The 8671-nt window shown below is 26.3% G+C and overlaps 1 protein-coding gene across 3 annotated transcripts in view; it reads left to right on the top strand.

Moving 5' to 3' along the window:
* The first annotated feature begins 386 nt into the window (after positions 1-386).
* Positions 387-8671, top strand: part of LOC129959968 (cAMP-regulated phosphoprotein 21-like) — an 81855-nt gene continuing 73570 nt past the window's right edge. For all 3 annotated transcript variants that reach the window (XM_056072906.1, XM_056072907.1, XM_056072905.1), the window contains exon 1: positions 387-807. The gene's annotated coding sequence lies outside the window, so the exon portion shown is untranslated. The remainder of the gene's footprint in view (positions 808-8671) is intronic.

Genomic DNA, 8671 nt, shown 5'->3' with positions numbered 1-8671 from the left:
TGTCTGCGAATTAAATTGTGATTTATTTCATTCAAAAATGAAATCTGTAATTCATTTTTTAATAAGTTTCAAAATGTTTTAGTCAAACTCTTAAATTATGTAATATATCTAATACCTAATATAAGTGTAGAAAAAATATTACGAAATAAATAAGTATTATGCACTTTTTTAAACAAAAATCTGAAATACTCATGTAATTGAATAAAAGTAGATGAAAATATGCAGACTTAACATTTCAAAAGCAGAAAAAATAGTATCCAATTATAAATATCTCAATGAATATTTAAGTTACTGCAATTAGTTGATAGGTGCTTTCTTTGAATGACGTCACATGAAAGGGCGTTATTGTATGACATTATTATATTTTAGTTTTTTCTGCAGCATGGTGCTACGGCGAAGGGAGATGTGTATATATTTGTAAGGTGGACACCGTGTAGAGTTATTTCTTGTTCGGAATGACTCCTGTCGTCATGTTTTCAGTTCACTTATTAGTGTGGTTGTATGTTTGCCGCTAAGATTGTTTTAGTTTTTGAAACATGCATCATTCCGCGATTTATTTAATGTAAAGAAATGTGACCAAGTTGATTGTTTATGATATTTCGTTTTTGTGGACAGAGAACTGTTTTTTACTTTCGTTGCTGTTTTAAATGTTTATAATTACATGAAAGTATATCATAAATATAATTTATTACATTTTTACTAAAATGGCCCCAAACTTTGTATGTATTGCTCCTCATCCTACTATGAAGGCGCGAGGTTGGAAAATAAATTGTAGAGGATTACAGTGTTTAGGTTCTTGATTGAAAGGTAAGCAGGGTGATAGTAATGTGTTTATTTGCATTATTTAATTTTTTATAAAATTATTTATTTTCGAACCAATTCTCTTTAATTGAAATATTCATATGCAGGTTTTGATTATTTGAATTCTGCACTCTAGCATGTGAGTGTAAATGTCAGACGGTGTTGAGACTCGTTTTTTCCCGCTGTCTTTGAATTGCAGTTTTATAAGTTTTTTACTGTAAATTTTCAACTTGAATGTACATGTATGTTGTATTTTTGAAATAGAAGAACTAGTAAGTCATTTTTTCTTGATTTAGAATGTAAAAATGGTTTGTTTAAATCATCTTTCCTTGTCTATCCTACTTAAGTAAAATTAAATTTGTGTTCTTTCTGATTTCGTAATGGTTGCATGCAGTTCATTTATTTGTCTAATAATCAACTGCAATATAATACACAAGAAAAAAAATTAATGAGTTTAGTTTTGTTGTTTAAACAAAAATTGCCTACTAATAAAACGATTAAATTTTTCACTTGTCAAAATTGTGGGTTAATCATTCTTTCATTTTTTAAAAATCTATAAACAAAACAAATTGTCTATCAAAATTTTTATTCTTTCATTGTAAACTATCTTTCTCACTCTTTTAATACACCTTAAACTACTGATTGTTTTATCTTTACATGAATGGTTATTCAATTATCGTTTAATAGTCTGTAGTGTATGTTAATGTGTTAGTTAGCAGAAAACTAATCATTCAAAATCTAAAAAGAAATTTTGTAAATGAAACTAATTAATGGTTGTTATCTTTAATTATGTTTAAAAATCTTTTGCTAAAGATGTGTTTGAATATTTACTTCCTGGTACATAAGCTGATTTATATGGTTAGATCCTTTTGAAGGAAGTAATTTTGCTTGTCCTTTTTGTTTCTTTTTAGCTTTACAGTGTTACAAAAATTTAATATATTTAGAATTAATAGTATTTGTTTTTATGTCGGATAATTAACGTTGTTTGTGTATTCCTGAAATAAATATATTGTTTTAAGAAATATCCTTGTAATAAACTTATTTTTAGGAAACAATAGCCTTATGCTAGATATGAAATAATTGCATTTTGCGGCAGGTTTACATATTCATATTTTTTGGCTTGAATTTCTTTTTCTTCTGTTATTGATGAAATTCTAACGTAATATTCTTCATATTTATGAGAATGAAATTCTCTAAATTGTGAATGAGAGAAGATGTTATTTTATAGTTTTAAACATTAATGGAATTTTTTTTTTAAGATAAGTTACTTGCACCTAACAACATTTATTCATTTTTTTTTTTTTTTTTTTTTTTACACACAGAGTTTTTATTTATTTTTTGAAGCTTTGAATTTGAATGGCAAATATGCATGTTATCTTTTTCGTGCTTATTTTTATATGAAAATTATGTATTAATATGTTTGTAATTCTTAATTTTTTTTTTTTTTTATGTATAACAAAAGTTGTATGCTGTTAAAATGAATAACTTGTTACTAAATAGTTTATTTATAACATTTTTATTATTTTCTTTTTAATGGATTTTAACAAATGGGATCATGCAATTTTTATTTGTATTGAACTAAATATTTTGTACAAACCTGCATACAATAAAGCATAGTATTATTGATACTATGACAATAGAACTGACACAAATGGACATGAAATATTAAAATCTTGCAATATTCTAATTTCTTGTTATAAAAATCATAATCTTGCTATATGTTTTTACCTTTTAATTATTTCCATTTTAATAGTAGGCTTTGTTTATAAAACTTTAAACTTAATAATTTGATTCAAATGTTTAGTTTTATTAATCAGATTGAATAAATTGAATTTAAAATACGAAATTTAACAATGGATATGTGAAGGATTAAAAAGATCAAACATTTTCTTAAAACTTATATTGAATAGAAAAATTATCTTTAGAGTACAGTACCAGATCGTGATATTCATAAAATTATTTGCAGTATACAACTCCTGCTGATTTTTAATATTTCTGTGAGCAGTTTAATTATTTCTATACTAAATGATTTTAAGGTGAACTTAACAGCTTATATAACCCGTGTTTTTGTTTTGTGATAAAAAAGAATACAATTTGAATTTCATTTGAAAGATGTGTTGTGGTGGAAAAGGGGAAGATTCTTTTCTATGCATTAAAAGCACCTCAGATTTTTAAAAAAAATTAGAATGAAAAGACTAAAATCTCTATAATAAATAGTGATTTCATTTGTATGAAAATTGGACTTCTTAGGAATTAAAATTTTTGTTTTTGAGCTTATAATTAATTAATTTACAATTAATTTAATTTACCTTTACAAAGTTAATTTTTTAATTAACTTTGTTGAAATAAAACAGCATAGAAGAAATTAATATAAAGCAGTTTGTAAGAGTATCATCTCTACTACCATTCATTTCTCTCAAATTGATGCCTAATAAATTGCTTTCTATTTATAATCTGATATTAAAGTTGCTATATATTTTGTTGGTTACTTGCAATTTATTTAACATAAATTTTTTATAAGAGAAGTTAAATCATGATTAATGTTAACTATATGTGTGAACTGTTTTTAAGAAAAAATAAATTGAATGAGATGAAAACGATTAAGATTTAAAGATAATTGAACGATTATACAACATCAGCATTTTTTCTGATAAAATCATCTCTATAAATTTACTATCTATATTAAAATGCATCTTGAGAAAAGTTCAAAAATTTCCAATCATGCTAAGAATAAAGTCATGTACATCTTATTTCTATAGTATTGCATCACTTGTGTGTACGACTTTCTATACCTTTCAGAAGATACATATTACCCATGATACATTTTCTTGATACAAATGCTACGAGATCATCATGTATGTTGAAATCTAAAGTTTTCTTATTCTTTAAAAAGGTACCATGAAATTTCAGTTATAAATGTTTGAATATTATTTTTGTCTTTAGTTTGAAATGGATTACTGTATAAATGTAGAATATTGTCAGTTTGAATTGCCTTAACATATACGAGAAAGGGGTGCTAATAATTTTCTATGTATAATAAAATGTACGTTAATTTGACTTCTTTTAATCATTCAATTTCTTATATTAGTTTAATAAAACTTGCTTATTGCCATGCAATTAAATTCAATACATCATGATTCTGATATTTGAAAAAAGTACATGAGGAAAATTTTTCAGTGTTAATTTCAGTCTTCATTCTTCAATTGAGATATAGATAAATGCATTTAAAGGAATTTGGGATTTTCTGTTTTAATTTTTATTTGTTTGAAGCTTAATGAACAGAGAGAGAGAAAAAAAAAATGCATGGTTAAAGATTTTTAACTTTTGCCATAATGATTGTATCATGTAAAACATTTCTTAGATATGTTACATTTTAAAAAAATGTGTTATTTTTTAAGGACTTCTGGCATTAAAATGGTCAAAGAAGTTCTGACAAGTATTTGAATCATTTGATATAAAATGCCCATAAAGAAAATTAGTCATTACAAAATACCCATCTGTCAGTTTCGTATAATGTTTACTTCTAAAATATATAAATGGAGAACTGCGTTTCATGATAACTAAATGAAATTGTTCAAATAATGTTCCTTGTATGTAATAAAATTAATTGTGCAATTCAAATTCAAAAAGTTAAGATTTTAGCTGCTGGTGATTTTATGAATATGTATGCACTGTTGTTCCTAAATTAAAGGGCAACATTTTATTAGAAACAGTAAGTTGTAATAGTTTTTACATTTATAAGGGGATAATTGTATTTTTTATTTAAACATAAAGTAAAAAGGCATAAACATAGTTTATATTCTTTAACATAGTTTTAATTCTATAGTGTAATATATATATATAATATAAAATATGTGTATGTATGTATGCAAAGTTGTGGAAATACAATAGATTTAAAAAGAAAATAATATCAATATACAATTTTTAGATTGATAAGCAAGATGATTATTTCTTATGAAATCTTATCCAGGGATAATTGGTTGTGCATGCATTACCATGTCTTTTGTCCCATGATAAAGCATGCACAACATCAGTTGTACCTATTCTTAACCAGACTATATAGAAATATTTGAGTTGAATTCTATCATTCCAGTATACAAGTATTGCAAGGCTTCAGTTTCTGTACACAAGTGCCTTTTTTATTCTTTAATTGGTTGTGTATAATGCCTTGTCAAATGCCTCTTATGTACATTGCATGTATATTTTATAGGATTAAGGTCAGAGTGAGTACATAAGTTTCTCTGGCCAATGTTTTTTTTTTTTTTTCCTGTTTTTTTAAATTGGTACATGTTTTGCGATGATGATATCATTCATAAACATGAAAGTTTTAAACATTACAGTGAAAATTGTGCATGTGGGACATAATATCCTGGTAATGTGAGCATTCATAGTTTTCCTTTCTAAGATGTAAACCATATAGTATTTCTAAGATGCATATTTTAAGACGCTTGGTAACAGTAATTCTCTACCTTTGCAGTCATAAGTTTTCAAGATCTTTATGGAATAATAGGCAGTTCTGGCTTCACATCAAATGTATTGCAACCTTAAATCAGAAGTACATAAAATCTTTTATCCAACAACTGTACATTTCCCTACTGCTGTTGTTTCGGATGTTTTGTTAACGATATCGCTTATATTTACATTGAATATTTATTTTGCTTTTTAAGATTGCGTGTAACTTTTTTTTGTCAGATTGACAGCAGTTATGTGATATCTGTGACAAAGCCTTATTTGTAATATTTTTTTTATGGCTGGAACTTGTTTAGTACCTACTTAGACCATTTCGAATTCATTAGCATCTGATTGAATTTCTTTTTTCTTTTACTCTTATTAACTCGCAATTATTCCGTGGGTAAGACCATCAGTATGTGTTCTTTGATTCAGGTCAAGATGAGAGAGAAAGCATTAAAAAATCAAAATAATAATAAAATAAATAAAATGTCTATATAATACATGCATATTTAATTATTGCACTTCACTTTTTATCCTCTTGTGTGGACTTAGCGCTTGTCATTTTGTCAAATTGTATATTCACCAGTAAATAGTTATCATACCTGATATCAGCTTCTTTCAAGTTCTCGCATGTTACTTTCGTAAGTGAAAATTGACATTTTGTATTTGTTCCATTAAGTATGATTAAACCGACTCCCATAAAATTGTCAGTTTACAAAAGAATTATATTTTGAACTTTTTATCTTTGTTATATTGCTACAATTTAACTGTTTTAGTGTTAAGATAAAAAAAAAAATTGTACCGGGAAAACTTTCTGTGAATTTTGCCTTTTGAAGTTTTGGAGTAAAATTTGCAACTTTTTTTTTTTTTTTTTTTGTAAATGAATAACCATTCTTTACCAGTTTATTACTTTCTTATGATAGTTCTAGGCCCACAGACAATTCGATTTTAATAAAATACCCAAGAAACTTCCCTCCATCTCTTATGGCATGTTCTCATCTGTCCTGTTAAACCTGATATTTTATTATTCATCCTTTTTTTTTTATTTATTAAAAAATGCACCTTTCCATAGCTTCTTTGAGTTAGACAAATATGTTGATAGTTACTGGTGAAGGAAATAAAGTAGCCATAGAATGTCTTTAGGAAGGCTTTTTAATTTCTTAGCTTTCTTTTAACTTCACATTATATAAGAGAGTTTGAGATAAGCAGAGTTCAGGATGGTTGCAGATAATCGTGCATGAATTAGTTAAAACATACGATTTTGTTTCTTAGCATACTTTCCATATCATATTAAGAGATCAGTCGAGTGCGCATATGTGATCCAGAACTGAAATGCATTTCTTATTTTTGGTATCAGTTGTATCTCTTGTAGAGAATGCGAATAATTTTTTTCTCCATGTCTGGCATATTTCTTTCTGCTCAGTTACTGTTTATACAATTAGTTTGAAGAAATAATTATACTTCTTGAGGTGAGGATAGTTCATGGATAATAACTGTTGGCAAAATTATACTTGAAATTAAAAAAAAAAGGGCATTATACAATGTTTCCTCCTAATTGCATTTTCTTTGTTTTTGAATTCACTATCATTTGTACTATAGTATGAAGAATCCAAATACCTAGAATGAGTAGCTGAATATCTTTAATTGGCCCTGATTAATCAGTTGCATATTTTTGCATTTTATTTCAATTGGAAAGATTTCTATAAAATTGTAGTTAAGAAGTATTTAGTAACCGTAAATATACAATTTCATGATGGAAGTAAAATGAATTTTTAAATTATTCTTGGATTATGACTGTATATAAAATAAGACTTAAATATAGGATCTTTTTATTAAACATTTTTCTTTCTTTACATTATTTAAGAATTTTTTATTCCTTCTCTTTTCAGTTTCTATTGATTCTTAAGTTCTGCTATTGAAAAAAAAAAAAAAAAAAAAAATGGGAAATTTATTTTTTTCATATTGTTTTAATCTGTTATTTTTCTGTGTTCATTGTTCTCGGCTACCTTCTGTTACGATATTATGTTTTGTACTGTATGCACCATTTGTAGAAACCAACTTAACCTATTACCTATAGTGATTTTTATAGCATTATTTTTTAATGGCACTTTAGATGTTTTTACACAACTAGCACAATATATATTTTTAGAACATATGTAATTTTTTGAAAAATGATTTTATAAGAATTAAAGTTTGTATGTATATTTATTCAAATAAATATTGTAATCAGTGATTAAAACATGTTTTTATCTTTAAAATATTGAGATAAATGTTTCAAATTAATTACATACATAAATTGCATTGCTGGGCAGATAACTTGATGTTTCATTGCATTTAAAATCTTGTTGGTTGCACTTGTTAATTCTTATAAAATGGAATAATTTATTATTTGTCTTTTATTTGAGCAAAAAGTAGATTTGTTTTGTGAAGTATAGTTGTGAGCGTATTAAACAGTTGAATTTAACAGAAATCAATAATATTTAAATAAAGAAACTGGATAATTTATTTAATTTAAAAATTCTTTTACTTGCCCATTAATTAGTTTTGTTATTGAAATTAAAATATTAGTGCAGTGATTCTTTTTTATATTTCTGTCAATCATTTGCTAGAATGTGGTTCCATTATTAAGTTTACATGTTTTGGAATAAATGATTACAGAAGAGGAAATAGCAAAATTATATCCTTAAGTTATTTTCTTCTGCTAGTTTCTACTTCTGTTAAATTTTAAACGAACATTTGATTTTCGCAAAATTTATTAACCCTATTGCTACTAATCCGGTCGTGCAAGTTCTATACTAATTAAGCATTTGGGGGCTGTTTCTTTTTCAATCAAGGAATTCAGAATGTAAAACAAGGCATCATTATTCATAACTTGCTTTACATCTTGCACCCCTTGTTTAAAACAGAAACTGGCCCGTTAATATAGAACTTTCATGGTTGGTTTAGTGATGACCAGTTGTAACAGGGTACTTAGCATCATGGAAAAATTTTTAAATTTGAAAAATGTTTTTAAGCACCTTAAAAATGCTTGATTTTGAAATATGTTCCTTAAAAAGTGCTTAATTTTCTCGAAGTGCAAAGAAAGTTGTTTTTTTTTTTTTCCCCACACATTAAATATAATTCGAAGTCATGGTCGTAAAGATTTGGGTAGTCATGATAGAAAACAAACTAAAGGGAAGAAATCGGAGAAAGAATCTAAGATGAAATAGATCCAGGGGTTCCAACACATATTAAGGTACTTTTTTTCCCGCTTCCTCTTTCTTCAAAAATGTGCATTGCTGTTTATTGGGAAAACTTATCTGAACGGGGCAGTACGAAAGATTTACTATGTCATACTTGTTGCGTCTCGGAAAAACGTTCGAACTTGATGTTGAAGAATTTATTTAAGTTGAAATATGTGTGTTTTAACTTTTTATAT

The sequence above is a fragment of the Argiope bruennichi genome, chromosome X2 (genome assembly GCF_947563725.1).
Source record: "Argiope bruennichi chromosome X2, qqArgBrue1.1, whole genome shotgun sequence".
In the NCBI taxonomy this organism is placed as follows: domain Eukaryota; kingdom Metazoa; phylum Arthropoda; class Arachnida; order Araneae; family Araneidae; genus Argiope; species Argiope bruennichi.
The sequence above is the reverse complement of the archived record's forward strand: the minus strand, read 5'-3'. Positions and strand labels throughout refer to the sequence as shown.